The sequence below is a fragment of the Salmo salar genome, chromosome 05 (assembly GCF_965601325.2).
Source record: "Salmo salar chromosome 05, fSalSal1, whole genome shotgun sequence".
Taxonomy (NCBI): Eukaryota; Metazoa; Chordata; class Actinopteri; order Salmoniformes; family Salmonidae; genus Salmo; species Salmo salar.
Window position 1 is genome coordinate 20,703,895 of NC_138295.1, and position 21,202 is coordinate 20,725,096.

The following is a 21,202-nucleotide window of genomic DNA, read 5'->3' on the forward strand; positions in this document are numbered from 1 at the left end:
CTAATCCAGTTGTCTCTGGATAAATCACACTATGTTGTTTATTTTATGAAGGTAGATTTTTTTTCTAATGAGTTTCTCATCATTTCAATGAATTATGCTGTGGAAACAGATGACACATCTCTACAAATCTGTAACGCCATTCTCAGTGCTGACCAGTTGGACCAACAGGTACAAATCCTAGCTTTCAAAAAGTATGTCCTCCTCCGAGGGAGGCAGGTGGTGGATGGGGTTAATATTTATTTATTTATTATGTGACTACTATCTTACTTAATGATTAACATCAATGCTATTTTTTTTACTGAGACCAGCAATTTCAGATGCCTGCTCTGCCACTCTACTATTCCGTAACAAAGCCTTGTTGAAGTGATTCACTCATCTTAGGAATTGCTGTTTTTTTCTCCATGTTTCTTCTCAGGGATTCAGTGGTGACTGGCTACAATACACTGGAGTGACCTTTACCACCAAGACAACTGGAACTAGGAGAAAGAAATGAAAGAACAGGGGAAGCATCCAATCGGTCAACCATTTTAAGTTGCAACCTGACAGAAACAAGCAACCTTTTTTTACAGACATAGATTACAGTTTGTTTTCTACAGTTTAAAGGGGTGTAATTCCCAGAGTTACTAACCAATCCTGTATACCGTGTGTGGCTTGTCCTCTCTTGTTTCATTGATTATTTCAGAAATCAAGTGTGAATACATGTGCTGTAAGTTTAATTAGTAATCCATTTCAAAGAGTTGAACTTTGATGACAGTTGTGTAAATCATCATTGTAATTTTATTAAAAGCTCAATTTTATATAATGTGATGAATCAGACAATGTTTAATGATAAAGTGGTTTGATGATTCTACACAGCCGTACTGGTACATGCTGGTACATTATAGCTATAATCATGCTGTTGGAACTCAAGAAATACTGTAGAACGTAATTAACCTACATTAAATACAATGTTTAAGAAGTCATGCTATCTTATTGTTTGTTTCATGGGTTACAGTAAATACCACAGCAATCATACATTTAGGCAAATATATTAAAACAATAAAAAATAGAACCATAATACAATTATGCATTATTGCAAATAGAGAAAAATTACTTCAAATGGGGGATGATCAACAAAAAATTGAAATACCTTTAAATTGCAACAAAATGTACTGTAGAAAAATAGCTAAGTAAGTAATCCTTGTCCGAGCCAGATCGGCTCATAGGTTAAATATTTAATAGTGGAAGGCAGCTTGATGTACAAGTACACCTCCTGGATAGGACACTTAACCCAATCCATCTCCTTTATACTGAGTGCCAAGTAGAGAGGCATTCGTTCCTATTTTTAGAGTAATTGGAGTGACTGGACCGGGGATCGAACCCTCAACCTTCTAATCTCACGGTGGACAATAAACACAAGGCCACTGAGTTGGCTCACAGTTAAACAGTATGTCTAAACAAAAGGCTAAGATACAAGAGATATGATACAAGAGAAGAACATAGAATCACTAAAGAAGTCTAAAATAACAATACAATCACAGATTAAGATTAAAGGCCACGCTAAAAAGATACATTTTCCTGCATGATTTAAAGACCTCAATGGTTTCTGGCCCTCTACCTCACAGGACAAGCCGTTCCACAACAGTGGTGCTCTGACAGATAACACTCCTAGAAGAACAAGCTTATTCTATGATATATTATAGTGTATCAAATGTCATGACTGTCTGAATACATTATATACATCTATATTAGCAAGAGTTTCTTGACCAAACTACATCCATTCCTCTGCACATAAACAACGTTCATTCCCAGTCTGAGTACCTGACATCAGAGTACACACTCTCCTGTGGTGTCTCTCTCTTCTTTCTTCCTCTTTTAGTTTTCCTCTCAGAGAAATTCAATGCAGCATAATTTAACGTAACTGTAACACCCTGGCAATAGAGAGGGGTTTTTTGTTCTTTATTTTGGTTAGGCCAGGGTGTTACATTGGGTGGGCGTTCTATGTTCTTTTTCTAGGTTTTTTGTATTTCTTTGTTTTGGGCCGTGTGTGTGTGGCTCCCAATCAGGCACAGCTGAAGTTCGTTGTTGTTGATTGGGAGTCACACATAAGGAGCATGTTTTTTCTTTATGTTTTGTGAGGGATTATTTTCTGTGGTGTTCATTTTGGTACCAGACAGGACTGTTTGCTGTCGTTTCTTTTCGTGTTTTGTATAGAGTGTTTATGTTCATTAAAATCTTTAATAATGAATACACATCCTCCGCTGCACCTTGGTCTAATTCTAACGACAGGCGTTACAGTAACTCCATCTTGATCATGTGAACCATCATGTTTTTTTTATAAATAAATGTCGTCATAATAATAGTCGGGCAACTGGAGTATCTAGTATCATATTAAAAATCTTCTACAAACAGCCAAACCAAAAATGTCTACCAACAGGCCAATATTATAACAGTTGTATTTATTTACCTGATCACATTCGGTGCTTGAGTTGTCATGTCCAATATGCTTTGCAATACTCATTGCTAGCATACATAAAAACAAGCATCAACATGACAAAAGTCAATAAAGGTAAAATACAGAGGTTTTATAGTTGATGGCAAATATTGTGTATTAATCATAAAATGTATTAGGTGTTCAACTACAGTTTGTAATAGCTTAAGAGCTCAACTTTATAATGTTCACAAATCGGCTTTGTATTTCTGGTGAAGACGAGGATAATGATCAATGACACAGAAAACAGATGTCACTCCCAGTCCAATGACTACATAATCCAGCAATCTTTCTAAAGGGAAGGAAAAATGTAACAGTAAGAGAGATATACTGTATATACCACCCTTATATTAAAATATAATAAATAGTAAGAGAGATACTGTATATAGCACCCTTAGATAAATATAGAATTGTTAGAGCGATATACATATATTCTGTGGAGGAACTGATTGCAGGAGAAGCAGGTGTGGTGCTCCGATGACGAGCTACTGGCCTGTTTGTCAGACTGTCTTTGTCTCTCTCTTTCTGTACCATCGATGCCCCCTCTGCTCAAACTATACTGCCTTTCCAACCCAAACTGACTCAACTCCCATTCCAGCTGACTATAGACATTCAATCTCCATCCCCATCATCTCAATTTGAATTTGTTGTGTTGAATGTTTGTTTGATTGATTACAAGCTAAATAAAGTATTATTATTATCATATTAAAGACATGGATTGACTGAAGCCACATATTGAAGGAGATATTTGATTAAATCGTTTTATAAAACAGAGTGTTTAAAGTTAAGTTTAACTATCAATAGCTTGTATTTTGTTTGTAGCATTAAGAATTTAAACCCAAACATTAATTTCTGGTCAATGATGAGAATATTGTCATAGCAAAATGTACTTCAACCCCTGTGCTTTATGTACCACTTAAATAGTACTACTTTCTACATTACAACTCATAATATTCATTACCTACCAATTTTTAGGTTTGTTCCGTCGCCAAAAAGAATCTCCCCACATGTGGCCACAGCACAGTAGTAAGTCCCAGCATCAGAGAGACTGAGGTTGTTCTTAGAGAGGCTGTGTAGGAGAGGGAGTCTCAGGGCTCTTCTCACACTCATCACTCCTGTTCCCAGGGGAGTAAATGACTCCTGGATAGGATTCTCCTGATCCAGCTCTGTGTTCTCCTGTACAGGTCTCAGAGAGACCTCTTCTGAATGACATCTAATTTTATGATGTTTTTATGAAAGAAATGTCAGTGTCACGTCAATACAACATTTTTGCAGTTTAGCTCTCTTGAATCATATGCATGCAGCACACTCAGAATCTATGACTATGCATAACTTAACAAACAAAATGGTTGTGGTGAACATTGAGATAAATCATATTCCTGAAATAAAGTTACCCTTTACAGACAAAAATGTTCCATTTCTAAACTTCATCTCATACACTGTTCCTATTCCACAGAAGTATGCTGCCTCATCTGATCTGCTGATATTGTTGATGATGAGAAGATATCCAACTTTTACTTTCTCCATTGTGAAACGTATGTTGTTAAACTCTCCATTAGGAACAACATCTACAGATTTTCTCTTTTCTAGAGTTCCCACAACTTGGGGCATTTGACCAGCAGTTTGCTTGTACCAGTACAGCCATTGGAAGTAATCAATTGTCTCTGAGAAGAAACATGGAAGACATACAGACTCTCCGAGTTGAGCTGCGGTCAGTGGAACTTGCAGAGGAACTTCTTCAGTGTAAATCAGGACTACAAGAAATTTGAAAGAAATCAGATTGTCAGCTATGTTATCCATTCATTCACACAATTAGTAAAAAAAAAATATATATATATATTTTTTATTATTATTATTATTTATTTATTTTTGCACTTGAATTGCCCACAAATACACTGCTCAACAAAATAAAGGGAACACTAAAATAACACATCCTAGATCTGAATGAATGAAATAATCTTATTAAATTCTTTTTTCTTTACATAGTTGAATGTGCTGACAACAAAATCACACAAAAATAATCAATGGAAATCCAATTTATCAACCCATGGAGGTCTGGATTTGGAGTCACACTCAAAATTAAAGTGGAAAACCACAATACAGGCTGATCCAACTTTGATGTACTGTCCTTAAAACAAGTCAAAATGAGGCTCAGTAGTGTGTGTGGCCTCCAGGTGCCTGTATGACCTCCCTACAACGCCTGGGCATGCTCCTGATGAGGTGGCGGATGGTCTCCTGAGGGATCTCCTCCCAGACCTGGACTAAAGCATCCGCCAACTCCTGGACAGTCTGTGGTGCAACGTGGCATTGGTGGATGGAGCGAGACATGATGTCCCTGATGTGCTCAATTGGATTCAGGTCTGGGGAACGGGCGGGCCAGTCCATAGCATCAATGCCTTCCTCTTGCAGGAACTGCTGACACACTCCAGCCACATGAGGTCTAGCATTGTCTTGCATTAGGAGGAACCCAGGGCCAACCGCACCAGCATATGGTCTCACAAGGGGTCTGAGGATCTCATCTCGGTACCTAATGGCAGTCAGGCTACCTCTGGCGAGCACATGGAGGGCTGTGCGGCCCCCCAAAGAAATGCCACCCCACACCATGACTGACCCACCGCCAAACCGGTCATGCTGGAGGATGTTGCAGGCAGCAGAACGTTCTCCACGGCGTCTCCAGACTCTGTCACATCAGTCACGTGCTCAGTGTGAACCTGCTTTCATCTGTGAAGAGCACAGGGCACCAGTGGCGAATTTGCCAATCTTGGTGTTCTCTGGCAAATGCCAAACGTCCTGCACGGTGTTGAGCTGTAAGCACAACCCCCACCTGTGGACGTCGGGCCCTCATACCACCCTCATGGAGTCTGTTTCTGACCGTTTGAGCAGACACATGTACATTTGTGGCCTGCTGGAGGTCATTTTGCAGGGCTCTGGCAGTGCTCCTCCATCTCCTCCTTGCACAAAGGCGGAGGTAGCAGTCCTGCTGCTGGGTTGTTGCCCTCCTACGGCCTCCTCCACGTCTCCTGATGTACTGGCCTGTCTCCTGGTAGCGCCTCCATGCTCTGGACACTACGCTGACAGACACAGCAAACCTTCTTGCCACAGCTCGCATTGATGTGCCATCCTGGATGAGCTGCACTACCTGAGCCAGTTGTGTGGGTTGTAGACTCCGTATCATGCTACCACTAGAGTTGAAGCACCGCCAGCATTCAAAAGTGACCAAAACATCAGCCAGGAAGCATAGGAACTGAGAAGTGGTCTGTGGTCACCACCTGCAGAACCACTCCTTTATTGGGGGTGTCTTGCTAATTGCCTATCATTTCCACCTGTTCTCTATTCCATTTGCACAACAGCATGTGAAATTTATTGTCAATCAGTGTTGCTTCCTAAGTGGACAGTTTGATTTCACAGAAGTGTGATTGACTTGGAGTTACATTGTGTTGTTTAAGTGTGCCTTTATTTTTTTGAGCAGTGTATATTGCCATTGTAATTGCATCATATAGAATCTTAACCTGTTTGGGATAGGGGGCAGTATTTTCACGACCGGATAAAAAATGTACCCGATTTAATCTGGTTATTACTCCTGCCCAGAAACTAGAATATGCATATAATTAGTAGATTTGGATAGAAAACAACCTAAAGTTTCTAAAACTGTTTGAATGGTTTCGGTGAGTATAACAGAACTCATATGGCAGGCCAAAACCTGAGAAGATTCTATATGGGAAGTGCCCTGTCTGACCATTTCTTGGCCTTCTGTAGCCTCTTTATCGAAAATACAGGATCTCTGCTGTAACGTGACATATTCTAAGGCTCCTTTAGGCTCTCAGAAGGCACCAGAACGTGGAATGATAACTCTGCAGTCCCTGGGCGAAAAACAGTAGGGGTTTTGGAGAGTGGTCCTTCTGAGAACAATGACACTGGTGCGCGCATGCATGTGAAGACTCCATTTTCTTATTTCAGTGTTTGAACGGATACAACATCTCCCGGTTGGAATATTATCGCTATTTTACGAGACAAATTGCATAAAAATTGATTTTAAACAGCGTTTGACATGCTTCGAAGTACGGTAATGGAATATTTTGAATTTTTTTGTCACGAAACGCGCCGGCGCGTCACCTTTCGGATAGTGATTTGAACGCACGAACAAAACTGAGCTATTTGGATATAACTATGGATTATTTGGAACCAAAACAACATTGGGTGTTGAAGTAGAAGTCCTGGGAGTGCATTCTGACGAAGAACAGGAAAGGTAATCCAATTTTTCTTATAGTAAATCTGAGTTTGGTGAGTGCCAAACTTCGTGGGTGTCAAAATAGCTAGCCGTGATGGCCGGGTTATCTACTCAGAATATTGCAAAATGTGCTTTCACCGAAAAGCTATTTTAACCTCTTGACGGTCGCCTAGGATAGGGGGCGCCACAGCGCATTTTGAAAAGAATGTGTGCCCATTTTAAACGCCCTACTACTCAAACTCAGAAGCTAGGATATGCATATAATTAATACTTGTGGATAGAAAACACCCTAAAGTTTCTAAAACTGTTTGAATGGTGTCTGTGAGTATAACAGAACTCATATGGCAGTCAAAACCCCGAGACAGATCGAAACAGGAAGTGGAATTCTGAATTGCGAACTCAAATTCATCACATTGCCTATTAATCACACCGTGAGCTATGGTTCATTGAGCACTTCCTATTGCTTCCACTAGATGTCCCCAGTCTTTACAAAGTGATTTGAGTCTCCTACTGTGAAAACTGACAGAATGACACGCTGTGGAACGTGGTCACACGGAGAGGGCCATCACCATTATGACGCCGGCGCCCCTGGTTACCCTCCCCTTTCGAAACGTTTTGAAACACAATGCAATCGTCCCCCTCGAATCTTATTGGAGCTCTGGTTGAAAAAGGCCCTAAAGATGTATGTTATACAACGTTTGACATGTTTGAACGAACCTAAATAAGAAAAAAATGCATTTTGTTGAAAGAGTAGCCCCGCGCACGTCGGAACTTTTGGTGCAGCCTTCAGAACGCGCTAACAACAACAAGCTAATGGAACATAAAGGATGAACTTTTTCGAATGAAAATACATTTGTTGTGGACCTGGGAATCCTGGAAGTGCCTAAGGATGAAGATAATCAAAGGTAAGGGATTATTGACAGTAGTATACAAGACTAGATTTGATATGCGATTGTTCCAAGATGGCTAGCCTATTGCTATTGCTAGCCTATTGTTCTGAGTATCGCATCCCCTTTTATCGCAAAGTGTGATTACCCAGTAAAGTTATTTTTAAATCTGGCATTACAGGTGCTTTCAAGAGATATTCATCTATAAATCTTAGAATGACAATATTACATTTTAAAAATGTTTTCGAATAGTAATTTAGTAAATTGTAGCGCTATTTCATCGGATGCATTTGAGGGAAAATAGTTAGTCAACGTTACGCACCGATGTAAAATGCTGTTTTTATATATAAATATGAACTTTATCGAACAAAAGAATGCATGTATTGTGTAACATTATGTCCTAGGTGTGTCATCTGATGAAGATTGTCAAAGGTTAGTGCTGCATTTAGCTGTTTTTTGGTTATTTGTGATGCATGTGGTTGGTCGGAAAATGGCTATGTGGCTACTTTTACGATATACTCCTCTAACATAATCTAATGTTTTGCTTTTGCTGTAAAGCCTTTTTGAAATCGGACAACGTGGTTCGATTCAGGAGAGGTGTATCTATAAAACGATATAATTTGAAAAAAATAATGTTTTTTTTTTTTTATTACATTTTGTTATGCTAATGGCGATATGATTTTTCGCTGGATGTCCACACAGGGGTTAAAATCGGACACCGCGATTGCATAAAGGAGTTCTGTATCTATAATTCTTAAAATAATTGTTATGTTTTTTGTCGACGTTTATCGTGAGTAATTTAGTAAATTCACCGGAAGTTTTCAGTGGGTATGCTAGTTCTGAACGTCACATGCTAATGTAAAAAAGCTGTTTTTTTATATAAATATGAACTTGATTGAACAAAACATGCCTGTATTGTATAACATAATGTCCTAGGAGTGTCATCTGATGAAGATCATCAAAGGTTAGTGCTGCATTTAGCTGTGGTTTTGGTTTTTGTGACATATATGCTTGCTTTGAAAATGGCTGTGTGATTATTTTTGGCAAGGTACTCTCCTGACATAATTTAATGTTTTGCTTTCGCTGTAAAGCCTTTTTGAAATCGGACAATGTGGTTAGATTAACAAGAGTCTTGTCTTTAAAATGATGTAAAATAGTCATATGTTTGAGATATTGAAGTTATAGCATTTTTGAGGTATTTGTATTTTGCGCCACGCTCTACCATTGGATATTGGTGAGGCATTCCGCTAGCGGAACGTCTGTCCCTAGAAGGTATGAACCTTGTGAAATAAATGTAATTCTTATTTACTATAGATAGTATCATTGCATACTACAGCATTTCTTGAGTTCAAATTGGAATTTATTATTCTGTTAATGTACAGTATATTTTGCTCCATTACATTACAAAATGTACCCTTGCATATTAAAACACATTTCACCTATAGATTTTTGTGAACCCAGTGCAGAGTTGGGAGGGAAGATGAGTTGTCATGCCTTCTTCACAACTGTGTCGTTGTGTGTGGACCATGTTAATTCCTTAGTGAAGTAGACACAAGGAACTTGAAGCTCTTGACCCGCTCCACTGCAGCCCAGTCAATGTGGATGGAGGCGTACTCGCCCCTCTGTTTCCTGTAGAGCACAATCATCTCCTTGGTTTTACTTACATTGAGGGAGAGGTTATTGTCCCAGCACCACACTGCCAGGTCTCTGACCTCCTATTTATAGGCTACCTCATTGTCGCCGGTGATCAGACCTACCACTGTCGTGTCGTCAGCAATCTTGATGATGGTGTTGGAGTCATGAGTGGTCGAGAGTGGCCACGCAGTCGAGGGTTAACAGGGAGCACAAAAAGGGTCTAAGCACACACTCCTGTGGGGCCCCCATGTTGAGAGTCAGCATGGCGTAGGAGATATTTTGTACCCTGAACAGCTGAGGTTGGCCCGTCAGGAAGTCCAAGATCCAGTTGCAAAGGGGGGTGTTCAGTGCCAGGGTCCTAAGCTAGGGTGTGCACCATGGCTCCCTCCTTCTTTTCTGTGCGAAGGCTTTTGCCTCTTTCCAGGTCATCCATGCTTTACTCAGTTCCTGTAGAGTGGAGCATCTCTAGCTGTTTTTTGGCCTTCTCTGCTTTATTTATCCTTGTGGGTTGTAGCCCAGCGCTTGTCTTGTTATGTACATTGTGTCTTTCCTGAGTGATCCAGAGTGATCTCCATTTTCTTCTCCTCAGACTGATGATGACCTCTTTCTTCTTCATTCTCAGGTCTTGGTTTGTTATGTTGTTGGGCCACTACATCCTCAGTATATACTGCACCATTGGAAATTATGAATAAATAATCTGAGTGAAACCTCTTTATATGATAATTGAATTGTGACCTTAATCTTTCCTTGACCTTGTCCCAAAGCAGCTAAAGTAGCTATTTCTTGACCCTAAAGGCCTGGAGTAGAATAGCACTTTCCTATGCTATCCTGTTTGTAGGGTAGGATCTCTGTAACATGTGTACCATTGCTGTACTTACACTCTACCTGCCTATGTAACCACCAGGTTAATACATAGATATCATTGGTAGACAATTACCTTTAACCTCTATGGGCTAGGTGGGACGCTTGCGTCCCAACTACTCAACAGCCAGTGTAATCCCGTGGCGCGATATTCAAATGAATATTTTACACCATTTAAAAGACAAGACTCTCGTTAATCTAACCACATTCTCCGATTTCAAAAAGGCTTTACAACGAAAGCAAAACATTAGATTATGTCAGCAGAGTACCCAGCCAGAAATAATCAGACACCCATTTTTCAAGCTAGCATATAATGTCACATAAACCCAAACCACAGCTAAATGCAGCACTAACCTTTGATGATCTTCATCAGATGACAACCCTAGGACATTATGTTATACAATACATGCATGTTTTGTTCAATCAAGTTCATATTTATATCAAAAACCAGCTTTTTACATTAGCATGTGACTAGCATGTGACTAGCATTCCGACCGAACACTGCCGGTGAATTTACTAAATTACTCACGATAAACGTTCACAAAAAACATAACAATTATTTTAAGAATCATAGATACAGAACTCCTCTATGCACTCGATATGTCCGATTTTAAAATAGCTTTTCGGTGAAAGCACATTTTGCAATATTCTAAGTAGATAGCAGGGCATCACAGGGCTAGCTATTTAGACACCCAGCAAGTTTAGCACTCACCAAAGTCAGATTTACTATAAGAAAAATGATATTACATTTGCTGTTATGCTGGCACCATACAATTATGCAGGCATCATTCTGTTATGCAGCCACCATACTGTTATGCAGCCACCATACTGTTATGCAGTCACCATACTGTTATGCAGCCACCATACTGTTATGCAGGCACCATACTGTTATGCAGGCACCATACTGTTATGCAGGCACCATACTGTTATGCAGGCACCATACTGTTATGCAGGTACCATACTGTTATGCAGCCACCATACTGTTATGCAGGCACCATACTGTTATGCAGGCACCATACTGTTATGCAGCCACCATACTGTTATGCAGGCACCATACTGTTATGCAGGCAACATTCTTGGTACTTTTCTCTCTCATGTGCACTTTTACTAATCCAGTTGTCTCTGGATAAATCACACTATGTTGTTTATTTTATGAAGGTAGATTTTTTTTCTAATGAGTTTCTCATCATTTCAATGAATTATGCTGTGGAAACAGATGACACATCTCTACAAATCTGTAACGCCATTCTCAGTGCTGACCAGTTGGACCAACAGGTACAAATCCTAGCTTTCAAAAAGTATGTCCTCCTCCGAGGGAGGCAGGTGGTGGATGGGGTTAATATTTATTTATTTATTATGTGACTACTATCTTACTTAATGATTAACATCAATGCTATTTTTTTTACTGAGACCAGCAATTTCAGATGCCTGCTCTGCCACTCTACTATTCCGTAACAAAGCCTTGTTGAAGTGATTCACTCATCTTAGGAATTGCTGTTTTTTTCTCCATGTTTCTTCTCAGGGATTCAGTGGTGACTGGCTACAATACACTGGAGTGACCTTTACCACCAAGACAACTGGAACTAGGAGAAAGAAATGAAAGAACAGGGGAAGCATCCAATCGGTCAACCATTTTAAGTTGCAACCTGACAGAAACAAGCAACCTTTTTTTACAGACATAGATTACAGTTTGTTTTCTACAGTTTAAAGGGGTGTAATTCCCAGAGTTACTAACCAATCCTGTATACCGTGTGTGGCTTGTCCTCTCTTGTTTCATTGATTATTTCAGAAATCAAGTGTGAATACATGTGCTGTAAGTTTAATTAGTAATCCATTTCAAAGAGTTGAACTTTGATGACAGTTGTGTAAATCATCATTGTAATTTTATTAAAAGCTCAATTTTATATAATGTGATGAATCAGACAATGTTTAATGATAAAGTGGTTTGATGATTCTACACAGCCGTACTGGTACATGCTGGTACATTATAGCTATAATCATGCTGTTGGAACTCAAGAAATACTGTAGAACGTAATTAACCTACATTAAATACAATGTTTAAGAAGTCATGCTATCTTATTGTTTGTTTCATGGGTTACAGTAAATACCACAGCAATCATACATTTAGGCAAATATATTAAAACAATAAAAAATAGAACCATAATACAATTATGCATTATTGCAAATAGAGAAAAATTACTTCAAATGGGGGATGATCAACAAAAAATTGAAATACCTTTAAATTGCAACAAAATGTACTGTAGAAAAATAGCTAAGTAAGTAATCCTTGTCCGAGCCAGATCGGCTCATAGGTTAAATATTTAATAGTGGAAGGCAGCTTGATGTACAAGTACACCTCCTGGATAGGACACTTAACCCAATCCATCTCCTTTATACTGAGTGCCAAGTAGAGAGGCATTCGTTCCTATTTTTAGAGTAATTGGAGTGACTGGACCGGGGATCGAACCCTCAACCTTCTAATCTCACGGTGGACAATAAACACAAGGCCACTGAGTTGGCTCACAGTTAAACAGTATGTCTAAACAAAAGGCTAAGATACAAGAGATATGATACAAGAGAAGAACATAGAATCACTAAAGAAGTCTAAAATAACAATACAATCACAGATTAAGATTAAAGGCCACGCTAAAAAGATACATTTTCCTGCATGATTTAAAGACCTCAATGGTTTCTGGCCCTCTACCTCACAGGACAAGCCGTTCCACAACAGTGGTGCTCTGACAGATAACACTCCTAGAAGAACAAGCTTATTCTATGATATATTATAGTGTATCAAATGTCATGACTGTCTGAATACATTATATACATCTATATTAGCAAGAGTTTCTTGACCAAACTACATCCATTCCTCTGCACATAAACAACGTTCATTCCCAGTCTGAGTACCTGACATCAGAGTACACACTCTCCTGTGGTGTCTCTCTCTTCTTTCTTCCTCTTTTAGTTTTCCTCTCAGAGAAATTCAATGCAGCATAATTTAACGTAACTGTAACACCCTGGCAATAGAGAGGGGTTTTTTGTTCTTTATTTTGGTTAGGCCAGGGTGTTACATTGGGTGGGCGTTCTATGTTCTTTTTCTAGGTTTTTTGTATTTCTTTGTTTTGGGCCGTGTGTGTGTGGCTCCCAATCAGGCACAGCTGAAGTTCGTTGTTGTTGATTGGGAGTCACACATAAGGAGCATGTTTTTTCTTTATGTTTTGTGAGGGATTATTTTCTGTGGTGTTCATTTTGGTACCAGACAGGACTGTTTGCTGTCGTTTCTTTTCGTGTTTTGTATAGAGTGTTTATGTTCATTAAAATCTTTAATAATGAATACACATCCTCCGCTGCACCTTGGTCTAATTCTAACGACAGGCGTTACAGTAACTCCATCTTGATCATGTGAACCATCATGTTTTTTTTATAAATAAATGTCGTCATAATAATAGTCGGGCAACTGGAGTATCTAGTATCATATTAAAAATCTTCTACAAACAGCCAAACCAAAAATGTCTACCAACAGGCCAATATTATAACAGTTGTATTTATTTACCTGATCACATTCGGTGCTTGAGTTGTCATGTCCAATATGCTTTGCAATACTCATTGCTAGCATACATAAAAACAAGCATCAACATGACAAAAGTCAATAAAGGTAAAATACAGAGGTTTTATAGTTGATGGCAAATATTGTGTATTAATCATAAAATGTATTAGGTGTTCAACTACAGTTTGTAATAGCTTAAGAGCTCAACTTTATAATGTTCACAAATCGGCTTTGTATTTCTGGTGAAGACGAGGATAATGATCAATGACACAGAAAACAGATGTCACTCCCAGTCCAATGACTACATAATCCAGCAATCTTTCTAAAGGGAAGGAAAAATGTAACAGTAAGAGAGATATACTGTATATACCACCCTTATATTAAAATATAATAAATAGTAAGAGAGATACTGTATATAGCACCCTTAGATAAATATAGAATTGTTAGAGCGATATACATATATTCTGTGGAGGAACTGATTGCAGGAGAAGCAGGTGTGGTGCTCCGATGACGAGCTACTGGCCTGTTTGTCAGACTGTCTTTGTCTCTCTCTTTCTGTACCATCGATGCCCCCTCTGCTCAAACTATACTGCCTTTCCAACCCAAACTGACTCAACTCCCATTCCAGCTGACTATAGACATTCAATCTCCATCCCCATCATCTCAATTTGAATTTGTTGTGTTGAATGTTTGTTTGATTGATTACAAGCTAAATAAAGTATTATTATTATCATATTAAAGACATGGATTGACTGAAGCCACATATTGAAGGAGATATTTGATTAAATCGTTTTATAAAACAGAGTGTTTAAAGTTAAGTTTAACTATCAATAGCTTGTATTTTGTTTGTAGCATTAAGAATTTAAACCCAAACATTAATTTCTGGTCAATGATGAGAATATTGTCATAGCAAAATGTACTTCAACCCCTGTGCTTTATGTACCACTTAAATAGTACTACTTTCTACATTACAACTCATAATATTCATTACCTACCAATTTTTAGGTTTGTTCCGTCGCCAAAAAGAATCTCCCCACATGTGGCCACAGCACAGTAGTAAGTCCCAGCATCAGAGAGACTGAGGTTGTTCTTAGAGAGGCTGTGTAGGAGAGGGAGTCTCAGGGCTCTTCTCACACTCATCACTCCTGTTCCCAGGGGAGTAAATGACTCCTGGATAGGATTCTCCTGATCCAGCTCTGTGTTCTCCTGTACAGGTCTCAGAGAGACCTCTTCTGAATGACATCTAATTTTATGATGTTTTTATGAAAGAAATGTCAGTGTCACGTCAATACAACATTTTTGCAGTTTAGCTCTCTTGAATCATATGCATGCAGCACACTCAGAATCTATGACTATGCATAACTTAACAAACAAAATGGTTGTGGTGAACATTGAGATAAATCATATTCCTGAAATAAAGTTACCCTTTACAGACAAAAATGTTCCATTTCTAAACTTCATCTCATACACTGTTCCTATTCCACAGAAGTATGCTGCCTCATCTGATCTGCTGATATTGTTGATGATGAGAAGATATCCAACTTTTACTTTCTCCATTGTGAAACGTATGTTGTTAAACTCTCCATTAGGAACAACATCTACAGATTTTCTCTTTTCTAGAGTTCCCACAACTTGGGGCATTTGACCAGCAGTTTGCTTGTACCAGTACAGCCATTGGAAGTAATCAATTGTCTCTGAGAAGAAACATGGAAGACATACAGACTCTCCGAGTTGAGCTGCGGTCAGTGGAACTTGCAGAGGAACTTCTTCAGTGTAAATCAGGACTACAAGAAATTTGAAAGAAATCAGATTGTCAGCTATGTTATCCATTCATTCACACAATTAGTAAAAAAAAAATATATATATATATTTTTTATTATTATTATTATTTATTTATTTTTGCACTTGAATTGCCCACAAATACACTGCTCAACAAAATAAAGGGAACACTAAAATAACACATCCTAGATCTGAATGAATGAAATAATCTTATTAAATTCTTTTTTCTTTACATAGTTGAATGTGCTGACAACAAAATCACACAAAAATAATCAATGGAAATCCAATTTATCAACCCATGGAGGTCTGGATTTGGAGTCACACTCAAAATTAAAGTGGAAAACCACAATACAGGCTGATCCAACTTTGATGTACTGTCCTTAAAACAAGTCAAAATGAGGCTCAGTAGTGTGTGTGGCCTCCAGGTGCCTGTATGACCTCCCTACAACGCCTGGGCATGCTCCTGATGAGGTGGCGGATGGTCTCCTGAGGGATCTCCTCCCAGACCTGGACTAAAGCATCCGCCAACTCCTGGACAGTCTGTGGTGCAACGTGGCATTGGTGGATGGAGCGAGACATGATGTCCCTGATGTGCTCAATTGGATTCAGGTCTGGGGAACGGGCGGGCCAGTCCATAGCATCAATGCCTTCCTCTTGCAGGAACTGCTGACACACTCCAGCCACATGAGGTCTAGCATTGTCTTGCATTAGGAGGAACCCAGGGCCAACCGCACCAGCATATGGTCTCACAAGGGGTCTGAGGATCTCATCTCGGTACCTAATGGCAGTCAGGCTACCTCTGGCGAGCACATGGAGGGCTGTGCGGCCCCCCAAAGAAATGCCACCCCACACCATGACTGACCCACCGCCAAACCGGTCATGCTGGAGGATGTTGCAGGCAGCAGAACGTTCTCCACGGCGTCTCCAGACTCTGTCACATCAGTCACGTGCTCAGTGTGAACCTGCTTTCATCTGTGAAGAGCACAGGGCACCAGTGGCGAATTTGCCAATCTTGGTGTTCTCTGGCAAATGCCAAACGTCCTGCACGGTGTTGAGCTGTAAGCACAACCCCCACCTGTGGACGTCGGGCCCTCATACCACCCTCATGGAGTCTGTTTCTGACCGTTTGAGCAGACACATGTACATTTGTGGCCTGCTGGAGGTCATTTTGCAGGGCTCTGGCAGTGCTCCTCCATCTCCTCCTTGCACAAAGGCGGAGGTAGCAGTCCTGCTGCTGGGTTGTTGCCCTCCTACGGCCTCCTCCACGTCTCCTGATGTACTGGCCTGTCTCCTGGTAGCGCCTCCATGCTCTGGACACTACGCTGACAGACACAGCAAACCTTCTTGCCACAGCTCGCATTGATGTGCCATCCTGGATGAGCTGCACTACCTGAGCCAGTTGTGTGGGTTGTAGACTCCGTATCATGCTACCACTAGAGTTGAAGCACCGCCAGCATTCAAAAGTGACCAAAACATCAGCCAGGAAGCATAGGAACTGAGAAGTGGTCTGTGGTCACCACCTGCAGAACCACTCCTTTATTGGGGGTGTCTTGCTAATTGCCTATAATTTCCACCTGTTCTCTATTCCATTTGCACAACAGCATGTGAAATTTATTGTCAATCAGTGTTGCTTCCTAAGTGGACAGTTTGATTTCACAGAAGTGTGATTGACTTGGAGTTACATTGTGTTGTTTAAGTGTGCCTTTATTTTTTTGAGCAGTGTATATTGCCATTGTAATTGCATCATATAGAATCTTAACCTGTTTGGGATAGGGGGCAGTATTTTCACGACCGGATAAAAAATGTACCCGATTTAATCTGGTTATTACTCCTGCCCAGAAACTAGAATATGCATATAATTAGTAGATTTGGATAGAAAACAACCTAAAGTTTCTAAAACTGTTTGAATGGTTTCGGTGAGTATAACAGAACTCATATGGCAGGCCAAAACCTGAGAAGATTCTATATGGGAAGTGCCCTGTCTGACCATTTCTTGGCCTTCTGTAGCCTCTTTATCGAAAATACAGGATCTCTGCTGTAACGTGACATATTCTAAGGCTCCTTTAGGCTCTCAGAAGGCACCAGAACGTGGAATGATAACTCTGCAGTCCCTGGGCGAAAAACAGTAGGGGTTTTGGAGAGTGGTCCTTCTGAGAACAATGACACTGGTGCGCGCATGCATGTGAAGACTCCATTTTCTTATTTCAGTGTTTGAACGGATACAACATCTCCCGGTTGGAATATTATCGCTATTTTACGAGACAAATTGCATAAAAATTGATTTTAAACAGCGTTTGACATGCTTCGAAGTACGGTAATGGAATATTTTGAATTTTTTTGTCACGAAACGCGCCGGCGCGTCACCTTTCGGATAGTGATTTGAACGCACGAACAAAACTGAGCTATTTGGATATAACTATGGATTATTTGGAACCAAAACAACATTGGGTGTTGAAGTAGAAGTCCTGGGAGTGCATTCTGACGAAGAACAGGAAAGGTAATCCAATTTTTCTTATAGTAAATCTGAGTTTGGTGAGTGCCAAACTTCGTGGGTGTCAAAATAGCTAGCCGTGATGGCCGGGTTATCTACTCAGAATATTGCAAAATGTGCTTTCACCGAAAAGCTATTTTAACCTCTTGACGGTCGCCTAGGATAGGGGGCGCCACAGCGCATTTTGAAAAGAATGTGTGCCCATTTTAAACGCCCTACTACTCAAACTCAGAAGCTAGGATATGCATATAATTAATACTTGTGGATAGAAAACACCCTAAAGTTTCTAAAACTGTTTGAATGGTGTCTGTGAGTATAACAGAACTCATATGGCAGTCAAAACCCCGAGACAGATCGAAACAGGAAGTGGAATTCTGAATTGCGAACTCAAATTCATCACATTGCCTATTAATCACACCGTGAGCTATGGTTCATTGAGCACTTCCTATTGCTTCCACTAGATGTCCCCAGTCTTTACAAAGTGATTTGAGTCTCCTACTGTGAAAACTGACAGAATGACACGCTGTGGAACGTGGTCACACGGAGAGGGCCATCACCATTATGACGCCGGCGCCCCTGGTTACCCTCCCCTTTCGAAACGTTTTGAAACACAATGCAATCGTCCCCCTCGAATCTTATTGGAGCTCTGGTTGAAAAAGGCCCTAAAGATGTATGTTATACAACGTTTGACATGTTTGAACGAACCTAAATAAGAAAAAAATGCATTTTGTTGAAAGAGTAGCCCCGCGCACGTCGGAACTTTTGGTGCAGCCTTCAGAACGCGCTAACAACAACAAGCTAATGGAACATAAAGGATGAACTTTTTCGAATGAAAATACATTTGTTGTGGACCTGGGAATCCTGGAAGTGCCTAAGGATGAAGATAATCAAAGGTAAGGGATTATTGACAGTAGTATACAAGACTAGATTTGATATGCGATTGTTCCAAGATGGCTAGCCTATTGCTATTGCTAGCCTATTGTTCTGAGTATCGCATCCCCTTTTATCGCAAAGTGTGATTACCCAGTAAAGTTATTTTTAAATCTGGCATTACAGGTGCTTTCAAGAGATATTCATCTATAAATCTTAGAATGACAATATTACATTTTAAAAATGTTTTCGAATAGTAATTTAGTAAATTGTAGCGCTATTTCATCGGATGCATTTGAGGGAAAATAGTTAGTCAACGTTACGCACCGATGTAAAATGCTGTTTTTATATATAAATATGAACTTTATCGAACAAAAGAATGCATGTATTGTGTAACATTATGTCCTAGGTGTGTCATCTGATGAAGATTGTCAAAGGTTAGTGCTGCATTTAGCTGTTTTTTGGTTATTTGTGATGCATGTGGTTGGTCGGAAAATGGCTATGTGGCTACTTTTACGATATACTCCTCTAACATAATCTAATGTTTTGCTTTTGCTGTAAAGCCTTTTTGAAATCGGACAACGTGGTTCGATTCAGGAGAGGTGTATCTATAAAACGATATAATTTGAAAAAAATAATGTTTTTTTTTTTTTATTACATTTTGTTATGCTAATGGCGATATGATTTTTCGCTGGATGTCCACACAGGGGTTAAAATCGGACACCGCGATTGCATAAAGGAGTTCTGTATCTATAATTCTTAAAATAATTGTTATGTTTTTTGTCGACGTTTATCGTGAGTAATTTAGTAAATTCACCGGAAGTTTTCAGTGGGTATGCTAGTTCTGAACGTCACATGCTAATGTAAAAAAGCTGTTTTTTTATATAAATATGAACTTGATTGAACAAAACATGCCTGTATTGTATAACATAATGTCCTAGGAGTGTCATCTGATGAAGATCATCAAAGGTTAGTGCTGCATTTAGCTGTGGTTTTGGTTTTTGTGACATATATGCTTGCTTTGAAAATGGCTGTGTGATTATTTTTGGCAAGGTACTCTCCTGACATAATTTAATGTTTTGCTTTCGCTGTAAAGCCTTTTTGAAATCGGACAATGTGGTTAGATTAACAAGAGTCTTGTCTTTAAAATGATGTAAAATAGTCATATGTTTGAGATATTGAAGTTATAGCATTTTTGAGGTATTTGTATTTTGCGCCACGCTCTACCATTGGATATTGGTGAGGCATTCCGCTAGCGGAACGTCTGTCCCTAGAAGGTATGAACCTTGTGAAATAAATGTAATTCTTATTTACTATAGATAGTATCATTGCATACTACAGCATTTCTTGAGTTCAAATTGGAATTTATTATTCTGTTAATGTACAGTATATTTTGCTCCATTACATTACAAAATGTACCCTTGCATATTAAAACACATTTCACCTATAGATTTTTGTGAACCCAGTGCAGAGTTGGGAGGGAAGATGAGTTGTCATGCCTTCTTCACAACTGTGTCGTTGTGTGTGGACCATGTTAATTCCTTAGTGAAGTAGACACAAGGAACTTGAAGCTCTTGACCCGCTCCACTGCAGCCCAGTCAATGTGGATGGAGGCGTACTCGCCCCTCTGTTTCCTGTAGAGCACAATCATCTCCTTGGTTTTACTTACATTGAGGGAGAGGTTATTGTCCCAGCACCACACTGCCAGGTCTCTGACCTCCTATTTATAGGCTACCTCATTGTCGCCGGTGATCAGACCTACCACTGTCGTGTCGTCAGCAATCTTGATGATGGTGTTGGAGTCATGAGTGGTCGAGAGTGGCCACGCAGTCGAGGGTTAACAGGGAGCACAAAAAGGGTCTAAGCACACACTCCTGTGGGGCCCCCATGTTGAGAGTCAGCATGGCGTAGGAGATATTTTGTACCCTGAACAGCTGAGGTTGGCCCGTCAGGAAGTCCAAGATCCAGTTGCAAAGGGGGGTGTTCAGTGCCAGGGTCCTAAGCTAGGGTGTGCACCATGGCTCCCTCCTTCTTTTCTGTGCGAAGGCTTTTGCCTCTTTCCAGGTCATCCATGCTTTACTCAGTTCCTGTAGAGTGGAGCATCTCTAGCTGTTTTTTGGCCTTCTCTGCTTTATTTATCCTTGTGGGTTGTAGCCCAGCGCTTGTCTTGTTATGTACATTGTGTCTTTCCTGAGTGATCCAGAGTGATCTCCATTTTCTTCTCCTCAGACTGATGATGACCTCTTTCTTCTTCATTCTCAGGTCTTGGTTTGTTATGTTGTTGGGCCACTACATCCTCAGTATATACTGCACCATTGGAAATTATGAATAAATAATCTGAGTGAAACCTCTTTATATGATAATTGAATTGTGACCTTAATCTTTCCTTGACCTTGTCCCAAAGCAGCTAAAGTAGCTATTTCTTGACCCTAAA

The 21,202-nt window shown here is 39.9% G+C and overlaps 2 pseudogenes; both read right to left on the minus strand.

The window, feature by feature from the left end:
• Positions 1–791: 791 nt before the first annotated feature.
• On the minus strand, positions 792–4,270 carry LOC145879487 (uncharacterized; annotated as a pseudogene).
• Positions 4,271–11,979: 7,709 nt separating this feature from the next.
• On the minus strand, positions 11,980–15,458 carry LOC145879488 (uncharacterized; annotated as a pseudogene).
• Between the last annotated feature and the right edge of the window lie 5,744 nt (positions 15,459–21,202).